This window comes from Acomys minous, assembly GCF_964271855.1.
Source record: "Acomys minous genome assembly, chromosome: 3".
Lineage (NCBI taxonomy): Eukaryota > Metazoa > Chordata > Mammalia > Rodentia > Muridae > Acomys > Acomys minous.
Window position 1 is genome coordinate 31876418 of NC_140485.1, and position 27965 is coordinate 31904382.

Here is a 27965-nt window from a genome sequence, read left to right on the forward strand (position 1 = left end):
CGTGGGATTGAGACAGGGATCCCAGGCCTGAGGCCCTACTATGGAAAGTAATTTAGAGGATTGGTATCTGCCCTGCCCCAGGTTAACTAAGATTATTTTAAAATATAACAAGTGCCTGTGTCTTGATTGATTGCTAGCCGGGCTTACAGGTAATACAGATAATTTTTAAAAAACAACAGGTAACAGGAAGTTCACTTTAAAACTGGTACCCCAGTGTTTCTTTATGTCCTACGGTATAGTTTGACCCCCCAGTACATTAGTAATTTCCTTTCTCATCCATGGGTTTCATTTGACTGCCATTCTGGTCTCCACTTTGCCTTCCTATGGACATCATCTTTGACATCTGAGATTCTTTCCCGACTCGGTTTATTCTGTTCAACCACGCAGACACAAGCAGCACAGCACAAAGCCCCACAGATAAGGTGACTCTGGGCTAGAACACAAGCCATACACTAGCATGAGGGCAGTTGCCCCCGCACACAGCAGATCAGGTGAGCTTTCTTGAAATCATCTAGCAATCCTGTTTCTTTCTGTCTTTCAGCTTGGCCGTTAGCAGGTGGTGGTTTTTAGCAAATATTAACAATCCAAGGGAGATCGCTACAGGCAAGAGTCAATGTTCTTGCCAGTGTGGTGGCACGTACCAGTGACCTTAGCACTTGGGAAGAGGGTTGAGAGTTCAAAGGTTTATCTTCAGCTGCATAATGAGTTTGAGGCCAGCCCAGGGACACGTGGAAACTCTGTCTGAAAAGAAAATAAATTACTCTAAGAAGGTTAAACCACTTATGTATGGCCGCTAATCGCAATTAGGATCGTTCCTCCAGTCTCTGTCCCTGCAAGATCCTTCAGGCCTCTGAGGTTCTAAAGCCAGGGCAGGCTGCAGTAAAGAGACCAGACTCTGGATACCAAGAGACAGATGCAAACTGCCGCTTCCAATCTGAGAAGATCACAGCAATTCTATAACATATCACTTTGCCATTTTTTTCCAGGTATGAGTTATTGGCTTTTTTTTTCTTTCTAAGAGCTATGTAATTTGACCATCGGCTAGAAAAATACCAAGAAGCCTCCTCCTTTATTTACCAGCTGACCCACGGCCTTAATGAGGCTTCTCCAAAGGGTAGGATGGAGAGTTTTATTTGTCTTGTGTTTGGGGTTTTAAAAAAGGGAGGGGCTGCTTCATTCAGCAGCCTTTGGTCCCTAAAATAAACCCCACTCCCCCCCCCCAGCAGTACTATTTACTCAGTCTCTGGGCTACTAAGTGTAGGGGTGGCCCTTGTTGACTTAAATGAGTCCCTGCAGCTAGGTGGGGCTCTCTGGAGCCTTTAGTCATGTGAGGTTGCCAGGGTAACTTAACTTCTCAGGCGCTGGAATGCTTTAAGAAGTACAAAGAGGAGACTACGGAGCGCATTACAACTTACAGTCATGTGTTCAATAACATGCCATCTTTTCGTAATGGGGCTTTTATTTTTACTTTATTTTGTGGGATTGAAAGATCAGAAGCCGGAAATTAGCTGGAAGGGATAAAGAAAAGGAGAATTTAAAGCTGCACTGGAGGTGGGGGGGGGGGAAGGGCGGGAGGAGAGGGGGGCTATTTCTGTTCCTTATGTGGGTAATGGCTAAGCAAGGAGAACATCTGGCCTGGAGCAGGACTCAGCAACATCTGGCCCGGAGCAGGGCTTTCTGGTGTGCTGCTTTTAATTACCCGGTCATTTGGTCTCTTGCTAGATTAGTGACTGTGGAAGTGGCTCAGATCTCCAAACTGACAGGCCTGGGGAGTTCTAACTTAGCCTGCCACATAGTCAGAGGGGAAACGCGGAGCTTCCGGTTTCATATTTAAACCAGGATTGACTCATAATTGTAGCTGTCAGGAGGGGGATGGAGACATTATGTAACCTGGGTCTTCTGGTGATATGTGTTTAAGGTTTCTTCTTGCTCTGTAAATTCCGAGGGAAATTCTGTGCCCATTGCGGGAGATCTTGCTGACTGCTCTGTGGTGTCCCTAGCAGAATAATGACAGTGCTATCAAAGGTTCCTAAGTCTGCCTAAGTCCAAACATGAATGAGTCTTCCCCCCCCCACCCCCCAAAAGGCCTTCCTGGTTTTCCGGAGACTTTTAAATGTGCATGAGGTTTGGCAAAATCTGGCAGACTTGGAAGATGCTGGTCCAGTGGGAAATTGAATAATGGCAGGACATTCAGGTCTGTACCCCCGCCCCCACTTATTTTATTTTTTCTGGGCCACATAGCTGCCTTTACTGCTTCCTGCCGTTTCCAGCCTCAGAGATCTGGATATGGCCACCAGATGCTTCTGGAAACAAAGCTCTGAGGCTGTGGATCATTTGTCTCATTTTCATCCCATTTGCTACTTGCTTCTCAGAGGCGCTGGTGCCTCTGGGGATGGATGGATGTATATTAACTTCAGGGAGCGGAGCGAGGGGAGGCTTGAGACAGACCCTGTGTTTGCTGCCACCAGAACATCCTCAAACAACAAAAATAGAGAAGAAAAAGTCAGAGGAGCCTATTTAATGTGCTGGCAACAGTTTTGCTAGGGGGAGACTTGTTTTCATTTGTCCTCAGTACCCGTGTAGTGTAAGTTACATGGATATGATGAGAAGAATTTATTGACAGAGCACCGTGGTCACACTAGAGGAATAATAACAAAGATTACATCAAAATATAAAAGGAGTCACTAACTTGATCCTGGAAAGAGAAGAGTGGTTGGTGGTGAAGAGGACCAAGCCTTTGATCTCCTCTGACTGGCATAGACTCCTTAACTCTGTGTATCTTTCCGCCCTCTCTGGAATGTTCCCCATCCCACTAACACTTAGGATTCTCTGGATCTTTCTATCTATCGAAGATGACATTGGTATGTTATAAAGTATCACCAGCATCATAAATTATCACTATCAAAGCACCAGACCACTGTCATCACCACCATCATCACCATCACTATCACCATCACTGTCACCACCATCACTGTTCTCATCACCACTGTCCCCATCATCACTATAGTCATCATCAGCACCATCACTATCATTGTTAGGATTCTGCTTCAGTCTGCCTACCTGTGATGTCATTGCTTACCTACCATGGGTAGGTAAGAACAGACCCTCCACAAGGTCTCTCTTTACTCTCTTCTTCTTCTTCTTACTCCCCCCTTTTCTTCTTTCCCCATGCTCACTTAATAAACTCCGTGTAACATAATATCTGGTACCTTGTATCTGTCATTATCTTATTCTCATATATAACAATCACCATTGTCACCATCATCAACACCAGCACTGTCATCACCACTGGCACCATCATCACTATCATCTTTGTCACCATATATATTGTAACAGACTGGAGCTAGGTGGGCTTAGTTACAATTTCTGTTTCTCTCGGGGGGGGGGGGGGGTGAGAAATACACACCCAGGATAGTTGGGTATTTTCTCACGAGCTTTGGAAGGGGCAATGTCCACTTTGTAAGACAGCAAAGCCAGTACTCGCTTGTCCTACCACCAGTTCAAAATTTTTGCTTAAGGTCATCCCATGGAGAAGGACGTGGCTTGTGTTACAGGATAAAACCTCCTTTTTTTTACACCTTGGGTTACTCATCTCTAAATATCCAGTTGATCAGGGAAATTATTTTAATAAAAACATCATACTTAAGACACTTGTATATTTTTATTAATACATATAGAAATTTGTATATTTTTATTAATACATATAGAAATATGTATTTCCAGAAATAATTTAAACCTTTCCTTGGTCCTTCACAATCTCAGGCTGAGACATCTTTAATAGGAAACATTGCAAATGTGACAACCTGATTTTTTTCTTTCCTATGAAGCTGAGGTTTTATCTGGATATTATATAGTCACTGTAGCTGGTAACATTATCAGGTGACTGATGGATGATGTGGATAGGTAATTCATTGAATTGTCTAGCCTGAATTTATTCATTCTCCTAGCCATTGAAATGAAGAGATTTCATGTGATTCCTATTGAGATACTTCAGAGACAACCATCCATGTAATGGATTCTTTTCTATCAGAAAATTAGGTGCTTTTTTGGTCTGTTACTATATTGTGTAAATTAGAAACTACAAATGGACTGGGGATTCCTCCTGCAATCAAAAGCTGTAGAAAACAGTAGTTGATGACAACAAGACATTATCCTGAGGCCATGAATAAGTGAAGCTACACATTGGGTCTGATGGCCAACAGGACACTTGTCTTTGCAATCTCTCCCAATGCCTCTATCCCATCGCAGTTTTTGTTTTTAAGAAAAGAATTATCCAGAGGCCCAAAGACTAGAACTAATACATTACTTTTGATTTTAAAAAGACTAATACATTTTTAAAATATATTTTATTAATTTATTCATATTACATCTCAATTGTTATCCCATCCCTTGTATCCTCCCAGTCCTCACTCTCTCCCATTTTTCCCTTACTCCCTTCCCCTATGACTGTGACTGAGGGGGACCTCCTCCCCTTGTATATGCTCATAGGGTATCAAAGGACTAATAAATTTTTATCTCCTAGTTTATCTGATACATAGGATTGAAAATGAATATACATGAGCAGAACTTGCTTTCCTTAAACCTACACAAACAAGCTCATCAACATGCCCCCAAACTAGTTTCATTATTTTCCTATAAACAAATTTCAAATTACTTACAAAGATGTTTAAGGTTTATCACAACCCAGTTCTTAATTGTCCTTCTAAGACGCTAAGCTTGGTGCCACATGGCCCTGAGAATCTCTCAACATCACCCCAGTCCCATGCCATGGGGCCCTAGTGGGCAGATCATGCCCAAGATGCCCCTGCCCAGTGCTACATGGCAAGACAGGGCATAGCACTCCTGAGATACCCCAGATACCCAGAGGCTCTGGACAGTACTAAGATGAGGAAGCAAGTGGTAAAGAGATGAAAGAGAAAGAAAAACAGAAGGATGTGTGCACAATGAAGAGAGGTTGAACTGGGAACTTTCAAGGGCAGTGAGAAATAGCTTGATATGAGTAGCTGGCAAAGCCACCTAAGGCTATGGTGATGTCCTAGCCTGTGCTGCCACTAAGGGCCATGTCTGGGTCTGTGGCTCTGTAGCAGTGGCAATCTGTTACCACCAAAAGCCAGTTGGACATCTCTGGCCTGGTCTGCCACCTGGGGCCATGTTGATGTCTGGGGGTTGTGTAGAGCTGTCCCCAATGGCAGGAGAGTTGGCCTCGTCCCTCACTATCTGCAGCACTCAGGAGAGTGGTCCTGCACCTCTGCCTGGAAGCATAGCAGAGCTGGCCCTGGTTTCAGGGGTTGCAGGTGAGTTGCCTATGAGGATGTGAACTTGTCCCTGTCTGCCATGTGATGGCATGGGTGGGAGAAAAGATGCCCCTTTACCACCCTGGACCCTCCCCACCTGAGGCAGGCAGGAGAGCTGGCCCTGGGGTCTGGAGAGCAAGAGAGCTTTCCTTGTCCCTCCCTGGCTGCAGCACTAGAAGAGTAGGCCCTGCACTTTGCCTGAGCAACACAGTAGACCTGGCCCTAGTGGAGTGGGTGCAGGTAAGCCATCAAGGAGAGCATGAGAGTAGCAGAGCTGGCTCTTGCTCCTTGCCACCTGCAGTGTTGGGTGAGCTAGCTGAGGCAGTGCTGGAGAGCTCACTGGTGGCATATGTGCAGGAGAGCTGGCAGGGTGGCCAGCTTAGCTACCTCCCAGGCCCAGATCCAGGGCTTTGAATTGGCCATCCCTAACATATACTTGGTATATGAAGTGCTAGAGCACACGATGGGTCTAGCCTGCAGATCCAAAACTGTAGGATCTTCATGACACATAGCAACATCAGGATATCAGAGAGGAGACCCAGTGAGGATCTAGTATTGGTAGCGCAGCAGAAGTCAGAGGCCTTGAGCCAGATCAACGACTCATTGCAATGGGCATTTGCAATGTATAGACAAAAGGATATACTGTAGGACACATTACAGCTTCCACAATGAGATTTTATTTCTTGAGAGGGGCATGTACAGAGGGACAAAGGAGACAAGTGAGATTGGGGTGCATGATGTGAAATTCACAAAGAATTTTTAAAAAGTTAAATAATGAAAAATTATCCTCTTGATCTTATTTCCTGTGGCTCCCAACCTACCCATTTTAATTGTATTTTCTTGATTTTCCCATATTGTGTGTGATACACTAGTCACTTTAAATAGTTCTATGTTTGGCATATTTTCTTTCTTTAGATACTTTATGTTCTATCTACTTTTATGAGCTTGTGAGTTACTTACTTTTATGATGTTTTGACTAAATAACTGACACAAACAATTTAACAGGAGGTTTGTGAGTGACTATACTTTCACTTCCATAGTATCAAAAGGAGGGCTGCTTTGCTCAAGTGTCAGAGTGTTCAGCCCATGACTGTACTTGGCCAAAGATCGAGGCAGTGAGACTATGTGAGCTGTGTTACCTCATGGAAACATGTGGAGATCAGAAGATAGTCCCCAAGAGCCAGTTGTCTGTTTCCACCATGTGGACCCTGAGGATCAAGCTCAGGCTGGGCAGCTAGTGCCTTTACCCACTGAGCCATCTTGCCAGCCCTAAGTTTCTCTTAAAGGATGGAAAAGAGGGAACCCGAGGTTCTGACTGCCGACACCTTTCATAGGTTGCACAGTTGCTCTAGGGCTCATAATCTAGGGTTCGCATTCTTAGACCCCAAAAGACTTAGAACCTGGTGCAAGGAGGGTGCCAATCACAGCTGGCAACAAGGGCTGTTTTGATTTGCACGGTTACTGGGATAGAGATGAAGATGAAGGCGAAGAAATTCACTTTCTGAGTCAGATGTGATCTATGGCACTGTATCCACAAGTGTTAAGAGCTGCTCTTAGAACCCCATCGTATTTCCTTTCTGGCTGATTTGTCCACCTTTGCCCACTGCTCTGATTCAGCTGTGGGATTGCTTACCAGGCCTTTCCGTTGTGTGAGCTTTAGGCTCCATTATGAGCCTACCTTTCTCCTGTCCAACCCCCCTCCCTCTTTCTCCTACTCTCTGTGTTTCTTCTGTCCTTCCTCCCCACTTCGTTCATTCCCTGTAAAAGTGCAAAGTCCTCCCTAAGATTTCTCCAAATTCTCATGGAACTTGTACTTTCATGGCCAATCAAAGCTGATGAAATGCTTCCCAAGATTTGTACAAAGGAATCATAAAACCCTAAGGAGTGTAATTGTCTGCTAAAGATTTTGGAGACAGGAACAGATAGGCATTCATGTTGCAACTAAACAAATAGTTTCAAAATTGAATTTCATGGATCCCTCTTTTCAAAATGTTTCTCCACGGGCTCAGCCCTTGAGAATACCCACAGCCCCCTCACCCTGCAAACCCCCACTTATAGCAACTCCTCCCACATTCTCTCTCCACTTCCCTTTCTTCTCAGTGCCCATATGCTCTTGGCTGCTGTGCTCTCCTCCTACTCTTCCTCCATCCTCTCTTCTCTTCTTTGTTCTCCTTCTTCCTTCCTCCTCTCCTTCCTCTCTTCCTTTTCCTCCACTTCCCCCTTCTTTTGAGATCGGACCTTATGAAGCCCAAGCTAGTCCTGAACTTGCTATGAAGCTGGAGATAACCTTGAATTTCTGATCCTCTGGCCTTCATCTCTTGGTTTGTGCATTGGGGGCTGATGGGTTAGCACTCTACCCACTGACCTACATCCCTAGCCCTAGGACAAAGGATCTTAATTACCTCTTCTTTCTTTTATACTAAGATTATTGTAGATACCTACTTATGCCTTCAAGGTCACGTTATCTTGCCCCGGTGGATAGTTCCCCAATGAGGATGCTGCTGTAATTGTTAAGAAAGTAGCAGTGGTACCTCGTAGCTATGGCAACAGAGCAGGAACCACACATTTGTTCCTTCCGTGAGGAGCTCTTTGTGTTGGCTCTCATCTGGTCCTTACCACAAGCCAGTGAGGTAGTCTAGCATCATTAGTCTCATCTTAGTGTTGAAGTCAAAGAGCAGAAAGGATTTTTTTTTTAAAGAGAATTTTGAAAGCCTGGTACCTGTAGAGTTCTTAGACACCAGGCAATGTTTTGTTTTGTTTTTGCATCGACTCATCATTGGCTCATTGACTATCTACAGATTAAGTATTGTCATCCTCAATTCAGAGATGGTAACATTTTAAAACAGAAAACTTAGGTAATCTGCTCAAATTCACACAATAAATAATGAGAGGATGTATGAAAGGTATTGACTTAAAAATACCAACACAGCTTTTAAAAACTCTGTTCTGAGTCAACTACGAGTGAACAGGAATTTGAGTTATTCAAAATGGCATGTTATATTATGAGGAAGTTTACGTGTGTATCTATAGTCTTAGGAAAGGGAGTTACGAGTTGATGTGTTTATAAACTAAGCAAGCAGAGTCACTAGGTAGGCAGGCTGCAGCAAGGCCAAGCAGTCTATGGAATCTAGGGATTTAGGGGTTGACTCTCTCCTTTCTGGTTGAGGAATCTACATTTCAAGAATATTTATCTGAAAGTGAAGAGGCTGTTATGTCAGATACAGAGGTTAGTTGTACATGGCAATGAAAATGGACCAAAGAGAGTCCAACGTAGCATGTAACATCCCTCCTGTCTACACTCACTATCCTCCACTCAGCCCAAGTCTAGCAGGCCGCAGAACTTTTAGTGCAGTCGCTGAGTCTTCAGGGACACACAGTTCATTGTGAAGCTGGGCAGTTGAGATCTAGAGCTCAGGGGCATTTGAGAAGGTGATGATGTGATTTGGTGCTTTCTTCCGGGTCTTCTGAGCTGGATCCATATCTCCTTTCCTAGAGAAGCTAATATTGCAACCCGTGATCACATTGTGTATCATTCACCTCTATTTTACTTTTTCTTCCTTGCATCAAATACTATCTAGTATTTTTCTCTTGTCTTTTCTTGGTGGCGAGAGCTGTACTGGGCCTCACTCTACCACTGAGCTACATGCATGCTCATTCTCTTTGGCCATTTTTATTTCTCCAAGTTTTGGCATAGGTCTTAATAGGATGTTTATGTGGACCTTGAATTGTGGTCCTCTTACCTTGGCTTCCTATGGAGTTGAGGCATGCTTTCCTGACCCAGCTTCTGGGTAGCATGTTATATATTGAATTACTTTTACAAAATGGAGTATCAGTTCCTTGCAACAGATATATTTCTGTCTCTTTTGCTCATGACTGAATTCCCAGGGGGCCTATTGATTACACCACAAGTAGTTCCCAAGAAAGAATGTGTGGGGTTGCTGACAGTGAGAATGGGGTGTTCCACCTATGTCCCAGAGGTTACTTACTTTGGTAATACTTTGGAATCTGTCCTTTCTTCTCCATTTCCACTTCCCTTCCCCTCCTCCTTGAAGCTGAAGAGAAGCTGCTGCTTAGGTTATAGGCATGGTAGATCCGTGGTCACTACACTACACAGTTCCAAGCAGAGAAAAGGACCTACATTCCCTGACAGTGAAGTTCTGCAGAGAGCTTCACCGTCCTGTTCTCAGGAAGGAGGGAGATCATCAGGAAACACAGGCAGTTGAAGATGTTTAATTCTGGAAACACTTCAGGAAACAGCCATTTGGATAGTATATGAAAAGACTCTAAATAGGACCAAACACATGCTCAGGGATCATGTTAGTTATGTTTCTGGGTTGCAATGACAAAATACCTGACCAAGCTACTTAGGGAAGAGTTTATCTGGGTTCCAGTTTGAGGATGCGGTCCATCTCGGCAGGGGGGCGTAATGGCGGAAGCCCGCACCGCTAGTCACGTTGCACCCTCAGATAGGAAATAGAGAGATGAGTGCTGCTGCTTAGCAAGCCTTTCTCTTTATATTTAGTCCAAAACCCTAGCCCATGAAATGGTGCTGCCCACACTCCTGGTATGTTCTTCTCTCTACAGTTAAGCCAGTCTGGAAATCATAGACACATTGGGGGGAGGGTATGTTTCCATGGTGATTCTAAATAAAGTCACGTTGACAATGAAGCTGTATACCATGGAGGGGAACCTCATATACTATAGTCCTATCCAGGTCCTCTGTTCCCATGAGTGAATTAAATTGTCTCCACCTTCATATCCATGCCTTCCTTATGAGGTTGCTCCCCAATCTTAAAGAATACTCTTTGATTTGCAAAGTCATCCTTTACAGTTAGAAGATGAAGGAAGCCTATGGTCTTGAGAGCTTGTCTCCAGGTTCTGGTAAACAAGAGTAGCTTCTCCTATATCCCTGCCTGGAGAATGTTCTTCCTTTGTGGGAAAGGGAGTCACTGATGGAGCTCGCTGATTTTGGAAGGACACACATAGAGTGTGGGGAGATGGAGGAAGAGGACCTTTGCCTACCCAGCCAGATCATCCCAGTCAACCCTTGCAAACAGTGGGGTAACTCGTACCACAGCCCAAACAGCTCCACATTTGAGATAACTGTGTTTTGAACAACTTCAGTTGGGTTTGGAAGAGGTCAGTAAGATCATAGGAAAAACTCTGAGAAACAGATCCTAGGGGAGAAGTCTTAATGTTAGGAACTTGCATCAATATTCAGGTGAAATATTTTCATTAGTCCACAATTTTTCCTCTTTGTAATTTGAGTCTTTTATATTGTTGGAGTGACTCATTAACATTTAAAGAAAAGATAATCTTTCTATTTGTTATTTTAATGGTTAAAAGTTTTCAGCCATTATTACAAATTTACCAAATATGTAAGTATATGTGATTTTTAAAAATTCTGTTATTTTAACTTCATGTGTATGGGTGTTTTACTTGCCGGCATATATGTGTGCATCACTTGCATTCCTGGCACTTGAGTGCCAGATCATCCCCTGGAACTGGAGTTCTAGAAGGTTGTGAGCCACCATATGGGTGCTGGGAGCTGAATCTGGGTTCTCTATAAGAGCAATAAGTGTTCTTAACTACTGAGCCATCTCTCCTGCTCTGCACTTGATTTTTTTTTTTTAATAACAGGTAAGTTTTTTTTTTTCAGGTTAATGTTTTCTTTGAATCATTAGCGTATATCTGCCCCCACATGCCCCCCGGGCTTACTATGTAGCCAGGTTGTGTAGTTGATGTCAACACAGTTTTGATCTGGCCCCAAGTGTGGGGTGTGCAAATGCCTTGTGTGAGGGCATGTGATGTTTGTCTGCTAGAAAGAGAATTGCTTCATGTGGGGGCATGATCTTTGCCAGTTGTAAAACATCCTGTATGAGCTGCGGGGGAGTATAAATAATCCAAATAACAAAGGTCAATTGCTTTTGCATTGTTATGCATTGACTGGCTGTCTAGTGCTTCGCTTTGAGGCACTCCTAGAGAGAAATGCTTCAAAGAACACATCTAGGTTATGGCTGCTGCAGTTGCAGTTGCTTTTGCTGAATTGCATGTTTGCTGTTTAATGGGTCTGCTTGGATCCTGATGATGAAGAGTGGATTCAGCCCAAGGAGCTGAGTCTAAAAAGGTCTACTTCCGTTGTCCCTATTAACCTTTCTTCTCTCCTATCTAGGGTAAGTGGGTTGGAAGGGAGGTAGAGGCATTAAGAAACCCCAAATAAAGTAGCTTTTAAAAAACATACCAAAGCCTACAAGGTTGTCCTTGAACTTGTAATCATCCCGTCTCCGCCTCTAAAGTACTGTAATTGCAAGCATGTACTCCCAAGAATAGAAGAAGTTGTGTCTTGAATTAACTAAAAATTATAATGTTGATACATTATTAGTTCAACAAATATTATCAAACATTAGTTAGCACAGGCATTTTAGTAAACCACTGAAATGTATAAAATAAGTGTCAGTAGGAGTCATAGACACAAGTTCTATGTTCTTGCATTATCCATGGAGAAATGCATGTAGAGTCTACCTGTTGTATTAGTTTGCTGGACCTGCTATAGTGAACTGCTGTGGACTGGCCAACTTTATTTGCTTGAAAGTCTTCCTGCGGCCAAGGTGTCTTCAGACCTGGTTCCTTTTGCACTTTTCTCTCCTTAGCATGGGGGTAGCCATTTTCTCCTTCCTGCACTTGTATGTATCTAGGTATGTCTCTCTCTCTATATATATATTTTTTATGTAGGCGTGATCAAATATCTTACAAATAACAACTTAGGGGACATTTTAAATTTGGCTGATGGTTTCAAAGTGTGCAGTCCACAGTCACATGGCCTTCTATGCGTGAATAGAATGACACGGTAGGTACAACATGTGGCAGACACCCATTTGCTTCACGGCTGATCAGGAGAAATAGAACATTAACCGCACAAACACCTGGCTTGCTGACCTGCTTTTTCCAGCTAGGCCCCACCTCCCAACGTTCCCACGTTCTCCCAAAATAGGGTGACTAGCTAGCTATCTAACATTCCAAACAGGAACCTGTGAGAAACAGTCATATTAAACCCTAATGGCGTGCAAATTCCGATAAAGACACTGGTCATATGATTGATATCCAGGTCACTGACTCATTTTGGCTTAAACTCTTTTTTAAAGACCCCATGAACAAATAAAGTTACAATCTGGGTATTGGAACTTAGGTCTTCAACACGTGAAGTAATGTGAGAACACAATTCAACCCATAACAGTTACTCTAATGCATATCTTCCTTAGATCGTAAATTGCCTGTCTAAAAATAACAAAATGCCTCTCGGCACATCTATTATGCCATTTCTTTATGGGTATTAGAACTAGATAGGACTAAATCTACATTTTTTAGAGTGCTAATAATTTTTATCAAAAATCACAGATGGGCCAAACTTTGCCCAGAGCTACAGCACAGCTAACGGATGAGGGAACTATTTTCTAAGCGTTAAGATGTTTTGGAAGTGAGTATTACATAACTGAGCATGACTTAAAGGGACTGCAAAAACTCTGAGCTACAATTTTGACTAAAGAGATTTAAAAGTTAACTCTCTTCTTGCTAAACACTGTCTACAAACCTGGAAGAGAATGTGCAGGCAACCTATGGCGTCATGCCCCCATCCCCGTCTTTCCCGTTGTCATTGTCATTTTCTTCCATGTCACAGTGGATGCTTTCGGTATACTATCCTCAAATTGTCACCTTCTATTCCTAACAGGTTTGTGAGATTCTTGTGGGTAGAGGTGTTGGGAGATAACTGATGTATTTTGACGCTAAATACTACTTGCTGTCTGACCCACCTTTTGCTTAATAAAAAGCCATCCCACCTGGGCAGGGCAGGAGATAGGAGGGGCTGAGAGAGAGAGGAATTCTGGGAAAAGGAAAAGACTGCCATGAGGAGAAAGAAAAAGGAGACTTGAAGTGAAGAGAGGAAGGCCGCCATGGGTTAGCTGGAGGAGAAGCACATGGCCCGCGGCGTGGATGGAGAATCCAGCCCAGATGAAGAACATGAGCAAGTATTTGGGATTATGGATGGGAGGTAGCTTGATAGAAGTTATTAGAAGCAGATGGCATAGGATTGAGACGGGGATCCCATGCCTGCCCCACTATGGGAGGCAATTTAGAGGATTGATATCTGCCCTGCCCCAAGTTAACTAAGGCTCTCTTAAAATATAACAAATGTCTGTGTCTTGATTTATTGCTAGCTGGGCCTACTGATAATACATGTAACTTTAAAAACAATGTAGAGGACATGTCTAAGACTACTGACTGCTTCCTTTTGTGTCTGACATGGTTCTGGGCACAGAGCTGGGGCTTGATAGGCCAAGCACAGCCTGGTTGCTAAGGGCCTAATCAGAGGGTCAGAGGAGGACAGGCAAGATGAGGTGATGCTTGGACGGCACAGCCAAGCGTGCTGCGCTGATGGTTGATGATGGAACTTCTGGTGAGGAAACCGAAGAGAAACAGGACTTTGTAGTCACACGTGCACAAAGGTCTAAGAATAGGTTTAAGAATTATGAAATATCAGTTTGTTGCAATTTGCTCAGCAGGCAAAATCTTGCCCTGCAAGCCCTTGAGTTTGACCCCCCAGATGCCACAAAAAGCTGAATGTGGTGGCTAACATTTGTAATGCCAACACTCCTACTGTAAGACGGCAGACAAGAGATAGGAGAATTGTCGAGGAATTTGAAGGTTAGCCAGGTTGTGGTACTCAGAACAGAAGAACAAAGGATAGTAGAAGAGAAACAACTCCAAAAACTTGTCCTCTGACCCCCACATGAATACTGTAGCATGTGGAGTGTGTCTACCCATCCCAACCCCCCCCCCAACACCCCCCTCCACACCACACCAAATAAAATGAGCCATTTAAAGTGTCAATGATTTAGTGGCAGAGAATGGATTGGGAGAGGGGTAGGAGCAAAACAGAGTTTTAAGGCTGGGAGTAGTATGCTTACCTGGCATGTGTGAGACCCTGGCTTCAATCCACAGCACCACAAAACAAAACCAAATAAATAAACCCCAGAGAGATTCCGTTAGCTTCCTCTGACAATGGTCCGAGGTAAACATTTTGACTAGGAGAAGATTAATTTCTGTTTGGACAATTAAAACAAAATCCCTAACATGTGGGAACTATTATGTTGACTCAGGGTTAGCTGAACAGATGGTGACAGTCCTTAGAGCTCACAAGGACATGTCTTATGTGCCGAGAGCATCTTGATTTGGCCGAGCGACCAAGAGTCGCTAAACATCTCGGAGGTTACCTGTTTCCCGGAAACCTATTTTTTTTATTTTATCATGAAAACACAGATTTTTTTTCTCCATAATATTCTTTTAACAAATTGTTTTAATCTGGAACAGGCAATTAGCATATAAATATGGATGTTTATTTTTCTCCTCCTTCAGCTTCTCTCAGGAGGGAACCCTCCACTTTGTATTAATATGTGCTGTAAGATTTGCATTATGAGTCCCTGAAAGCACATCAGATGTGATGTGGGTTGGCTCCTTTTTCAAGTATTCATAAACAGCTCAGGACACCAAGGAAGGGTGGGTTTTGTTGTTGTTGTTGTTGTTTTGGTGGTTGTTGTTTTTAAATCCTTGTCCGCATTTCACTGTGAGTCACAGCTGAGGTAAATTGGAGAAATGGGTTGCTTTACTCTCAAATCATTAAGCAGTCATTGGCCTTGACCAACCCCACTGCCTCAGCTCCTGAGTGCGAGGCTCACAGATGTACACTACCACACATGGTGACGCTTTTCTGGGGAGAGTCTAGGGAACTCAGAAGAAAGAGATTTTCTCTGTGGCTTCCCACTGTCCATTCTGTTTCTTGTTTCATTGGAAATGAAACCACAGTGTCAAGCAGGCCTCTTCAGACGTTTGTTTAAAGAAACAAGTCTACTCTACGGCTCAAGGGAGAGCTACCAGTTACTAACCAAGGACCTTCCCCGTGCTATAAGTCATTTCTCCCACAAGGAGCCACTTCTCACTGGAAAAGAAAAGAAAAAAAAAAGTTAAAATTAAAGACAGCAGACAAAGCTGAGCGGCCTGCAATCCTAGCTCTCAGGAGGCAGAGCCCAGAGGATCTCCACAGGTTCAAGGTTGCTAAGTTGGGGTCTAAGTGGTGAGTTCTAGGTCAGCCAGGGCTGCATAAGGAGATCTGTCTAAAAAAAAAACTACCTCCACTACCACCAGCCCAAACATCAACCAAAATCAGAAAACCCTAAAACAAAACACAAACAACAACAACAAAGACCTAACCAACAAGCAACCAAAAAAGCAACAGAAAAACAAAAAGGATAACAGGCCACAGAAAACTGGGTACAAGCGACTGGGCTATTTTATTTGTTTTTCTGAGTCTGTTTCCTCAAACGACTGCTTCCCTTTCTTACATTTATTTATTAAAGTCTTTTTTAAAAGTTTTATTTATTTATTATGTATACAGTGTTCTGCCTGCATGCCAGAAGAGGACACCAGATCTCATTATAGACGGTTGTGAGCCATCATGTGGTTGCTGGGAATTGAACTCAGGCCTCTGGAAGAGCAGACAGTGCTCTTAACCTCTGAGCCATCTCTCCAGCCCCTTACTAAAGTCTTAATGTGTTCACTTGTCCTGTACCTGGATTAATCTAGATTCCAGACTTGTCATACACCGAATGGCCTGACCCAGGTGTGCCTTGGGTCTCGCTGCTGCAGAGGGACAATCTGGTGGTGATCCTGAAGTGTTTCAACCTGTGGAGTGGCCCTGAGACTGGATCATTCTGTGATGGCTTGGCAGTTTTGGTGCATGTCTTTAATCCCAGCACTCGGGAGGCAGAGGCAGGCAGATCTTTGTGAGCTTTGAGGCCAGTCTTATCTACAGAGTGAATTCCAGGACAGCTAGAGCTATTCACAGAAACCCTGTTTCAAAAAAACAATCAAAGCCCAATATGGTGGTACATGCCTGTAATCCTAGCAGAGGCAAAGGAAAGCAGATCTCTGTAAATTCAAGGCCAGCCTGGTCTACAAAGTGAGTCTAGGACAGCCAAGGCTACACAAAGAAACACTGTCTTGAAAAACAAAAAAACAAAACCAACCTACCAAACAAACAACAACAACAACAACAACAAATTATTATAAATAATTAATGCATTGTCGTGAGCCTAATGGCTGCTTTTGAGTTATCCTGCAAACTCCTGTGACCTTCATTTTCCCTGTTATTCCTTGTCTCAAATACTCTTGTATATATCCATACATTATCTCATTCAAAACCAAAACCAAACCAACAATATCAACAAAAATTGATCTGTGGTTTCAGGCTTCCTATTAATTGTTTAGAATTTTGAGACAGGGTCTCATTCTAACTTGGCCAAGTTCGCTTGAAATCTCAATCCTCCTGCCTCTTGTATGCTCCTCTCTAGGATTACAAATTTGTGCCCCATATGCGGTCATTGCTTCAGGGTTTTTCCTCTTTCTCTTTTGACAGGGTCTTATGTAGCCCAGGCTTGTCTCTAATGTGCCTTGTAATTAAGGCTGGCCTTGAGTTCTTCATCTTCCATCCCTTGCTTCTATCTTCGCAGTCCTGGGGCTATGTAGTTTCCCACCAAGTTCCACTGCTTTGTCTTTCAGACACAAGGAATAAGAAAGTAAATGTTGAGCCAGCATGCCTTTAATCCTAGCACTTAAGGAGGCAATCTCTATGAGTTCGAGGCCAGCGTGGTCTAAAGAGAGTTCAGGACAGCAAGGGTACATAGAGAAACCCTGTCTCAAAAACACTAAAAAAAGAAAAAAAGAAAAGAAAAGGTAAAAAAAAAAAAAAAGGATAAGTAAAGGAAATGTTTTGTCGCTATTAGTATGAACAACTAGCTCAAGATAAAAAGAGTGTGGGTGTTTTCAAATGATCTCTTTTTTTCCCTATTCATATGGATGTATCAGAAAAGAAATGGGGGGGGGGGAGTTGATTGAAGTAGTTATGGCAGCCGTTTACACAGACAATCTTATGTCATCCTTACAGTACCCCACAGAGTGGTCTTGGCTTTTTCCCCCCACATGTGGAGACTCTAAGCAGCTCCACTAGGTAGCATCCTCATCACTGAATCCCCAATATCTGGCTGTGGGTCCTTCATGCTGAGTTGATGTTTACCAAGAAGCTCATGAATGAGATGACTGAGTGACTGAATTCCCCAGGTTTTATCATGGTGACCCTGGATCTTTATCTGCCACCCAAAGGTCTTTTTCTTTTTCTTTCTTTTTTTTACATCTTCCTATTATAACCTTTTTGCTACTTCATTTTTTTTCAGCTTTCCACAAAGAATTAAGGTGGTTTGCAAACATATAAATATGTATAAATGTACATGTATTATTCAACAGTATAAAAAATAAACAAGGCAACTGGGGACATTCCCACTTTTTTACACTTCCTCCTCAGATTCAGCTTCACTCGCTGTGGAGAAGAAAAATCACTCTAATTCTTGGCAGATTTTCTTGTGTATGGCTAAGAATGTTGGTATTTTTTCTTCATCCTGTGGCACTGGCCACTCACTGGACTCTTTGATGTTGATATTCTGCCACCCAGGTCACTGGAGCACCTGATGAGGGGCATTGGACTTGAGATGACTCTAGAGAAACACTCCTAAGAATTACCAGCCATAAGTCAAAGGTTGTATAACTTGCCTGCGGTCACATCTATGGGAAATTTCCACTTCCTGTCTCAACCTGTGATTTTCAAACTTTGCTCTAAAGGATCAGTGCAAGTTGAGTGAAGGTAATTGAGGAGCAGCTTAGGGGTAAACTGAGGTCAGACATGAGGTGGAGCCCTGGTTCATATCACTTTATTTCAAACAGAGAAGCTTCAAATTCATCTCCTTTATCATATTAATTAAATAGTTAATTAGTTACTCAATCAATTATGTTCCAAAGACAGGATCCAGGATGGCCTTTAAATGCCTAACAATACCATTTCCATCTCCCTAGTGCTGAGTTCACAAGACATAGCCCAATACTTTTTTTTTAAAAATATGGAACGCTTCACGAATTTGCATGCCCAGTACTTTTATCTCTTATGTATTTTTGATTCCCTGTGTTTCTGAAATAATAAAAAGCCACAACTCTATGATTTTCTATATTTCCTTTTTTTTATTCATCTCTTCAAATGCCCAAGTTGTTAACTTACATCTGTCATCATTCATTGCTCAGTTCTGTTTTCTTTAGCTTCTGAAAACTGCAGTAACCTTCACCGCTTGCTCAGTATTCAAATACATACTGTCTCTGTACATGTTTCTGGGTTGTCTCTTTTAATGTGTGGGTTCAAAAAAGAAGATAAGTGGGTGAAATCAAGAAATAGCTCAGCATTTATTTAAAGGGTCCCTGAAAATGGGCTGTGCATTTCACAGAGACACAGACATAGTGGACCAAAGTCCCTGGGCTTAATAAAGTGGCTGTAAGTCTTAATGACAGAAAAAGAAATCTATGTATGGTGGATTTTAAGATAGAACTCCAAGGCGGGCCACTTCAATAGCTCCACGGCTTCTGCCTGAGAGGGGTTTTGTATCTGGGTACTTTTGTGAGTTACCCTAGCAACAGATTTGGATTTCTAAAACTACACTCCTCTGTTAATTTCCCTCTTGTCTTAGCAGTCTCTCTGCTGCTCTAACAAAACACCCAAGGCTGTGTAATCCGTACAGGAAAAGATGCATTTTCGCAAACAGTTTGGGGAACTGGAAGTCTAAGATGGTTGGTCCTGTCTTGGTTAGATCATAGCATTGCAGATGACATCTTGGTTAGATCATAGCATTGCAGATGACATGATGGCAGAAAGTAGTTTGAGGGACAGAGAGAAGCCACAGGACAGACAGAAGCCACAGGACCAGCTTCTAGACTGGGAGGAGCTTGCTCTTTTTAGTACAATCTTTTTGTAAGGTAATATCTGACTTGTCTCCCGAATCCCAGTTGCCTCCACTTTTTTTTGCTTCACTTCAATAGCTCAGAAAGACAGCGTTTATTTAAGGAGTTCCTAAGAATGAGACAGTGCATCCTACAGAACAAATAGCAGTTTACTAACCTCTCTCTAACTTGCCAGGGTAAGTGTTCTCTTGGGCAAAGTGGTCCCCTCAAGGTTTGAGGGGAACCTCCTGGCACTCGTCCTGAGCTCCCAGACTTGCTGCGTCCTCGTAGTCCTAGTCCGGAACTGTAGTGTGGCTGCGGAGGGAACAGAGGGGCTCTATCTTGAGTAAAAGCTATATCCACGTAGAGAAAACTGGAGAAGGTACTCATGGTGTGGTTGTATAAGGGTGTGGCCATGAAGAAAATCAGACTTGAAAGTGAGGAAGGAGTACTGCAATTTGGGAATCCTCTTTATTAAAAAGAACTTCGCCTTCCAAATATAGTCAGTCTCCAGGATGTGCTCACGCAGGAATCCAGGTTGTATCTAATTTTTGAGTTCCTGTCCATGGATAGAAGTGCTTGAGGGATTCTATCCCTCCCTGGTCAGTTCATGGATTCTTCACTCGTTAAGAATTACCTGTACCAAATCCTCCAGGGGATTATGTTTTGTCACTCTTGAAGAGTTCTTCACAGGGACTTGAAACCTCAGGATCTATTGATGATGACAAAGGAACACTCAGACTGTCTGATTTTGACCTCACCAGAGCGTTTGCAATACAGATAGATAAGAGAGTCCACACTCGAGGTAGTGCCGCCGCGGTACTGGTCCCCAGAAGTGTTGCTGGGCTAGGCTCTTTACTCTACCCTGTTGACATGTGGAATATAGGCACCATATTTGCAGAACTGGCATCTAAGAAGCCACTTTTCCATGGCAATTCAGAGATTGACCAGCTCTTCAGGATTTTCAGAGCTCTGATGACTCCTAACAATGAGATGTGGCAGGAAGTAAGTCCCTGCAAGACCTCAAGAATACATTTCCCAAGTGAAAGGCAGTGAGCCTTGCAGCATCTCATGTTAAAAACCTGAATGAAAATGGCTTGGACTTGCTATCGAAAATGCTAATCTCTATGATCCTGCCAAATGAATTTCTGGTAAAATGGGCCTGATGAACCTGTGCTTTGATGACTTGGCCAATCATGCTAAGAAAATATAGCTCTCTGTGGAAGTCCCTGCCCGCTGTAGCTGGGCAAGATAGTGGCATTTACTGCTGTCTCTCTTCCTGTCTTGTGTATTTTTCTTCTCTTTGTAAACCATCACCTGGACTTTTCCTAATTTCAAAATATAACTTAATTAATATTTAAATATTCTTCCATATGAATTTAAAGATAATTCTGTATATGTGTAAAAAAAATTGGAAGAGAGATTTATGGTAGTCATGAGGATTTCATGAAAAGATGGCATTGGAGCTATGAGAAAAAAATATTATTTGTATACAAAACATATATGCATTATATATTATATAATTATATTTTATATTATATATTACATCTATAATATATTTTTTTTCACCTAGTCCAGAAGACAGGTTCTTGGTTATGGAAGCTTAAAGACTATAATAAGCCCAGAAATTCCCTCCACATTTTGGAATATATACTGGAGCTAAAGCCACCATAAAAGTATGTTCAAACTCCGGCCAGGGGAGGACATGAAGAAGAGTGAGTGGGCGTGTGCAGATGTGAGGGGGATTTACAGAGAAACACGGTAAAGGATGGGGATAATGGGAGATTTATTGTTGGGAAAGTGACTCAAATGCTTAGAGAAGTGCAGGACCAGGGGAAATCCCAGAGAGCACAATTTAGTGAACTTTAGAAATTCAAAGGGCAGGGAGAGGGGCTTCCCAAAGGTCAAATTGCAGGTGGAGACTTTGGAGAAGTAAATTCTCTGTTTTTCTGTGAAATTGGGGAAGGCGAACTGTTAGGGACTGTTTGGAACACGTTGGCATTCAGATGCGGGTCAAGTCTCGCATCTCTGGTTCTTTCAGGATTGTGCCTGTAGTGTCCCGTGGCCTCTCCTCTTACTCTGTTTGTTTCCCTTGCCTGACCCTGTGCCCTTGGCTCTGTGAAGCCCAGGGATATGGCCACTGTGCTTGGCTTGCCTCCAGGTGGGCGCCTTCTTCTGCGTGCTGCTTTCTTTATAGCTATACATCTTTGTGGGGGAGCAGGAATCGGCAGAAGGGGGCGTGCGGGGATGAATGGTGACAGCACCCACACTGAATCCCGGAAATCAGACTCTGGAGACGAGACTCAAAGGTGCAGATCTAACTTTACTGTCCAGTGTAAAGGCCTTTAAAAGGTTGATGGGCCAATCAGACTATCCTATGTTAGCCTCAAGCACCAATAGCAATCAGTCAGGTTGGTGTAGCTCTGAGGAAACATGGAGGAGCAAGGTCACCTCAGGAGACTTCCGTAAAGAAGAGGGAAGGCAGTCACCGCACTAGCCTTGGATCCATTTTGAGACTTCGCTAGTGTGTTAGTAGTCCCTAGTAGATCCACGCTGTGTGTGGTGGATCAGGACTGTTTGAGGAGACTTAGGGGCTGCTGATGCTTCGCTCGTCAGTCTCTGTGGGCCTCCAAAAGACTTATCTCAATACTCCCCCACAAATCTTTGCTTAAAGAATGTGTTTATATGCCAAACCCAGTCTCTGGACTATGAGATGTGACCCATTTGCCCTGGTGACCTCAGACTGATAATCTTTAAAATATATATATATATTCGTTTATTTTGTATGTGTGTCCAATAGTACATGCACATAAGGAGAGCAAAGGAACATCTGGTGTCCGGCTCTACTGTTCTCTGCCTATTCACTTGAGACAGTGTCTCTCATTGAATCTGAAGCTAGCTGGCTGCCACCAAGCTCCAACAATCCTCCTAGATGTAAGCGTTATAGTGTGATGGAAAGTTTCCCCCTAAAACAAGGGGTGTAGCTCTGAGAGGCAAGTTCCCAATGCATGGGTTACCCCTCCGAGGGGAAAGGCTTCGAGAGTGGAGCGTTACACTGAGTGGGGAGGGTGTCCCCACATGAGTGTTACAGCTCTGGCAGGAAAGGTATCCTGGCAGTCGGGAGCCAAGGTAGATACACCAGAGTCACACTGCACAACAAACTCACACAGGAGATTCATTGGAAAAGACACAAAAGGTGGCTGCCGGTGCTGAGGCAGGAAACAGCAGGAACTGAGCAGGAGACAGGCTTTTATAGGGCTGCTTGGGCGAGGAGTGTCCAGTGGATTTCCAGGGTGGGCATTGGTGGATTCCAAGCAAAGCCCAGAGCTTGGTGGGATTTTGTGTCCAGGGATTGGTGAGTTTTCATGCTCAGAGATTGGTGGCTGTTTTGTTTTGTTTTGTTTTGGAGACAGGGTTTCTCTGTATAACCTTGATTATCCTAGACTGGCTTTGTAGTCCAGGCTGGCCTCGAATTCACAGCGATCCGCCTACCTCTGCCTCCCAAGTGCTGGGATTAAAGGCCTGTGCCACCACTTCCCAGCAAGGTTCCTATATCTTAAGCAATCCCTCTAAGTAGGATTGTTTCAAGTTTAGAGGAAATTGCTGTGCAACACTAAAGGATGGCCCCGAACTTCTGATACTTGCCCATGTGTCCTGAGGGCGGGCACTATGTTCCTCCATTCACAGCCAACACATTATATTCATCATCCAAAACAGGTGATAGGCCGTGCGGCAAAATACAGACCAGGCTGGCCTAGAACTCACAGAGATCCACCTGCCTCTGCCTCCTGAGTGCTGGGATTAAGAGTGTTTGCCACGATGCCCAGTTATATTTAAAACTTTTACTCTCTAAAATTTTGACCTGAAAATATTTCTTACTTATAGAAACATTTTATTTCATTTCTTTCTTCACGAGCTTTCTTTTTTATAATTTTCTAAAACGGACACGTTCTTGTGATACAAATTTGATCATCTTAAGATTAGATAAAATAATTATCTCTAATCAATGGATGATATGATCTCAGATTTTAGCTGGAGGGGGCAGCTACTATAATAGACATAATTCAAAAGTGGCTCTGTGACCTCTGCCCTCTAGCATTGCTCTAGCATACCTAGTACTTTACACGGCAGAAGAGAATTTGGAGACATAATTTTGGTGGTTAATCAGTAGACTGTAACATGGGGTCTCTTCATTGGGGTTTCTATTGCTCTGGTAACTCCTTGGCCAAAAGCAAGTTGGGGAGGAAAAGAGTTTATTTCATCTCAGCCTTCCGAGTCACAGTCCATCCCTGAGGGAAGTCACGTGCAAAGCTGAGGGTAGGACTGAGAGGGAAAGCCATGGGGGATCACTGCTTACTAGCTTGCTTCTCAGGGCTTGTGTTGCCTGCTTTCTTACAGCACCCAGAACCGCCCACCCAGAGGTGGGCACTGCCCACGGAGATCTGGGCCCTCCAACATCAATCGTCAATCAAGAAAATGAGTGCATCTCAGGTTTGTGCACAGGTCAGTTGTGGTTCCCTCTTTGACACTGACTCTAGCTGCTGTCAAGTCGACATGAAACTAGATAGCACATGGGGACATTAGCAGGGGCATCAGATCAACATGAAACTAGACAGCACATGAGAAGATTAGCAGGGGCCTAACCTGCTCACGTTCATACTAAGCCGGAGGTTTGTAGGAACAGAAAGATTTCACATGCCTGCTGGTCTCTGAATTTGGAAGAAACCAAAGCAAGAACCGGAGAACGGCCCTTTGGAGATGTGAGTGACATGACAGCTTCAAAGGAAACAAGAATCCTCAGTCCTCATCCTGGGAACCTTGACTCTATCAACTGTACGCATGAGCCCATACATGCAGTCTTCCCAGAGCCCAGCCTTGGTTTGACCTTAGGAGTCCCGGTGCAGGAGAAACAGTCTCTAGATTTACAGATCTTCAGATCATAAAAAAACTAGAAGGGTGTTTGTTTGTCAGTCAGCAATAGAAAACCAGTTCTGTAGCCAGGCATGGTGGAGCATGCCTTTAATCCCAGCACTCTAGGAGGCAGAGGCAGACGGATATCTGTGAGTTTGAGGCCAGTCGGGTCGACAAAGTGGGTCCAGGACAGCCAGGACTACACAAAGGAACCCTGTCTTGAAAACAGAAAAGAAAGAAAGAAAGAAAGAAAGAAAGAAAGAAAGAAAGAAAGACCCACTCCACCCAGCACATTTTCTAAATGGTGGCATCATGAGAAAAGGTTCAGGAGGGTTTATTTATTTTTAGTTTAATTAAAAAAATCTCCGCTTAGATTTCCATCCCCTCTGCTGGGAACAGTGCTGTGGGTGGTACTATTGATAGAATTCCCACAGCTATTATTTTTTGCTAACAAGACCTCTCCCCCCAACTCCCCAACAAAGAGAGTTCCATTCCATTGCTGGCGGGCACAGCCACGGATCTGTAGTCTGCAAAAAGAACTTTTAATTCTCCTGTTTCAATTGTTGTCTCTGAGGCTTACTGCCTCTGTCTGCTAACCTAAGCCTAGTCCTAGAAGATTCTGACCTTCTTACAATCTAACCTAAGCCTAGAATATTTTTTTTTCCATCCTCTGAAATTACTGCTTTAATAAGCTCACTCTTTCTAGTTCTTACTGAGCTCAGGGCTACCTGGTTCAACTCAGCTGTTCTGGCCCAAGCTCCTCTCCCAGCTGATTTATTCAACCTGGCTTTTCTCTTGGCCTCTAACTCCAGCAATCTAATCTCCTGGGACCTTCTCATTCTCTGGCTCATTCGGTCATCAAGTGAGTTCTCTCTTGGCAACTTGTCTATTACTGTCCTGGTAAAAACTACCTCCTCTCCCTCTCCCTCTCCCCTCTATCCCTCCCCGCTCCCTCTGCATCGCCCCTTAAGTGGCATGCCTTTTCTCTTTTCCTGAGAGTTGGGCATATCCTATTCTGTCAAATCTTCTCTGAGTGTCACTTCTTTGTCTGCCACTCAATCAGCCATCACTTTCAAACATGGGTGCTTCCTTCTACAAACTAACGTTACCTTCATTGTTTGGAATTAAAAACATGTACCACCACACCTGGACCTAAGCCTTTTTTTTTACCTGATACTTGCTCTATACCAGGCTGGCCTTGAACTCAGATCTTCTTGTCTCCGTCTCCTGGTTTATTTTTATTTTTTATTTTATTATTATTTTTTTAAACAGGGTTTCTCTGTCTTGAACTTGCCTTGTAGACCAGGCTGGACTTGGACTCACAGAGATCTGCCTGCCTCTGCCTCCCATGTGCTGGGATTAAAGGCGTGTGACACCACTACCCGGCACCGTCTCCTGGTTTAAAGGCGTGTCTATATTCCAGCTGGATCACCAGACCTAGAAGGTCTTTGGATGTGCTCTCTTGCCAGGGCAGCCATATTTTGAATGAAAGTTCCTCTACAGTGGGCAAGCTGGCTTGAGAACCAGTTATGGCCAGTGAGATATAAGTAGAAATCTATCTGGGTAGTTTGAGAGAAACTCTCCTTCTTAACAGGTAGGAGCTGAAGGGAAGTGCTTTGAGTGACACTTGTCACTTCTGCTTTTGCCTGTAGTGTGAGAGTAGGTAGCATTACCTCGTGACCATGGAGGCCAAAAGAACCACAGAGATGTTAATTAAGGACTTGCTGACCTTAAACAAACGTCACTGTTCACATCTCCATTTCTTGTAGAGAAATATATTTTTGTTTGTTTAAACTATGGCTTTTTTGTTTGTTTGTTTGTTTGTTTTAACCACTGTAAAATATCTGACACAGGCCAGAGAGATGGCTCACCGACTTATTCTGCAAGCTGGAAGACCTAAGTTGTGTTTCCAGAACCCACATAAAGGTTACAGGAGAGAGCTGATTTCACAAAGTTGTCCTTTGACCTCCAAGTGCGTGAAGTGGCATAGATGATCACGCACACACACAGGCAATAATAACACCTGATACTTATCACGTATTTTATTTACCAACAGGAAGAGATTTATTGAGGATACGATTTGGGAGATAGTTATATTCAAAGTACAAAGGGCTAAGGAGAGGTTCTTGGGTGAGGCTTCTTCCTCGTGGTGTGACTAGCCATGGTGGGAGTGCGGGGCCTGAGCAAACAGATGATCATACCTTGAGCTAGGAGTAAACAAAGGATGGGAAAGTCCAAGTTTGTTTGAATGATGATGCCCCTTAGAAAACATCTGAATAATATAATGGCCACTAGCCTACCACTAGGCTACACGTCTTTAAAAATACACAGTATCTCCAAATACAGCCATCCTGGGGACCAAGATTTCAATCACAATGGTCTTTTGAGCGAAACTTGAACCACACACAGATCATAACTTTAGTTCTTAATGAACTGTAGCTAACAGAATATCTGACTGATAAGAGAATTTGGGTTTTAAAGATAGAAACAGATGAAAAACTTAAAATAGTAGGTCAGGATAGAACTTGAGGACTCAGCTCCCTTAAACTTGAAGCAATTAACATAACAAACACTTAGATAATCTGTTGACACACCTATCTCTTACTATGGATCATGAGTTGACTGGGGTTGCAATGGTGTGGAAAATGGGGAGAAACATTTAGGGTGTTTATTATGTGTGTTGACTTATTTTAATGGTTATTTGGGATGGGTGGGAAGCCATACAATGAGATGGAAACTTTAGCTAGATAGCTAACCTGTAATCAAATAGTGAAGAAGATAGGACTTTATTTAGGAGGGTCCTTCCTAAGTGTGTATGACCTTTGGCCCAAATAAATGGAATCTCATTCTTTGAAGTCTTGCAGGCTGGAGAAGTGTTTGGTAGTCCAGGTTAGAACAAGCAGAGGTGGGAAAGTGGTAGTCTTAAGACTGATAAAACCAGAGCTTCCCAACACAAAGTCCTGATTGTGTGAGTTAAGTACTGGAGGATTTGGAAGAGTGCAGGGTCTAGCAGGAGGGTGGTAGGAATTCTTAGCCTCAAAGACTGTGTCTAGACAAGATCTTTAGCTGTGGTTACTAATGTAGAGAATCGACCAGAAGCAAACACATGGCATTTACTGAATTGTTGAGAGGCACTTTACTGTGAAAGATACCTTAAGCCTTGCCAACAATGGTATGTCATTACCCAACCCCAAAGACAATCCCTGGTTATACAAACTTGTATCAATATGCAGGGGGTTGCTAAAACCAGGAAATAACTTTCTCCTGAATACCCAAGTATACACAGACACTGAAAGTGATTATTAAAGAATATTGTATCCTATCTGAGGCCATGGGAAGAAAATAGGGAGCTTTTCATAAATGATAGAACTAGCAAGTGAGAGACTGACCAATCAAAGATTCTCTACTGAGAGGGCAAGAGATTAATAGTTTCTACTTTTATACTGTTCATTCATTATATATTAGATATTTTAGAAGGAGGTATTCTGTTTTCTTAGAAAAATGTGTCCGGCAGTGGAAGTGGCTGAAGAGAGGGAACAAAGTAGGAGAAGGAGCTCAGAGAGAAATGGGGTAGAGATTAGCCCTGGGACAGTAGGAGTGGGAGGACGGAGAGATCCGGCAGAGAGAAGAGACACAGTGGGTGAGGGCATCGCTGTGACAAACTGGAGACCTATGACAGGGTTTGCTTCAGGGAGGACATAGGAGTAACTCTAGCTAAGACAGGGTCATGGAGACTGAAGGGGGCTCCCTCTAGCTAGGACTCCTAGTGAAGGGAGGGGAATACCAACCTACCTACAAAAACTTTGACCCAAAATTTCCCCCGCCTGCAAAACGTTCAGAGATAAAGATAGAGCGGAGATTGAGGGTATGGTCAACCAATGCCTGGCCTAATCTGAG

General features: G+C 43.3%; 1 long non-coding RNA gene and 1 pseudogene across 6 annotated transcripts in view; both read left to right on the forward strand.

Moving 5' to 3' along the window:
• Window positions 1-27965, forward strand: part of LOC311594128 — a 297973-nt gene that overhangs the window by 150964 nt on the left and 119044 nt on the right. For 3 of the 5 annotated variants that reach the window (XR_014777971.1, XR_014777972.1, XR_014777975.1), the window contains exons 3-4: window positions 17851-18039; window positions 23556-23660. This is a non-coding gene — a long non-coding RNA (uncharacterized lncRNA). Of the gene's footprint in view, window positions 1-12026; window positions 12142-17850; window positions 18040-20735; window positions 20838-23555; window positions 23661-27965 lie in introns of all 5 variants that reach the window. The other 2 variants (XR_014777973.1, XR_014777974.1) reach the window with 2 other exon arrangements.
• LOC311593124 (cyclin-dependent kinase 1-like) lies at window positions 19546-20370 on the forward strand (annotated as a pseudogene). The gene has a single exon. The product of its transcript is annotated as a cyclin-dependent kinase 1-like (transcript).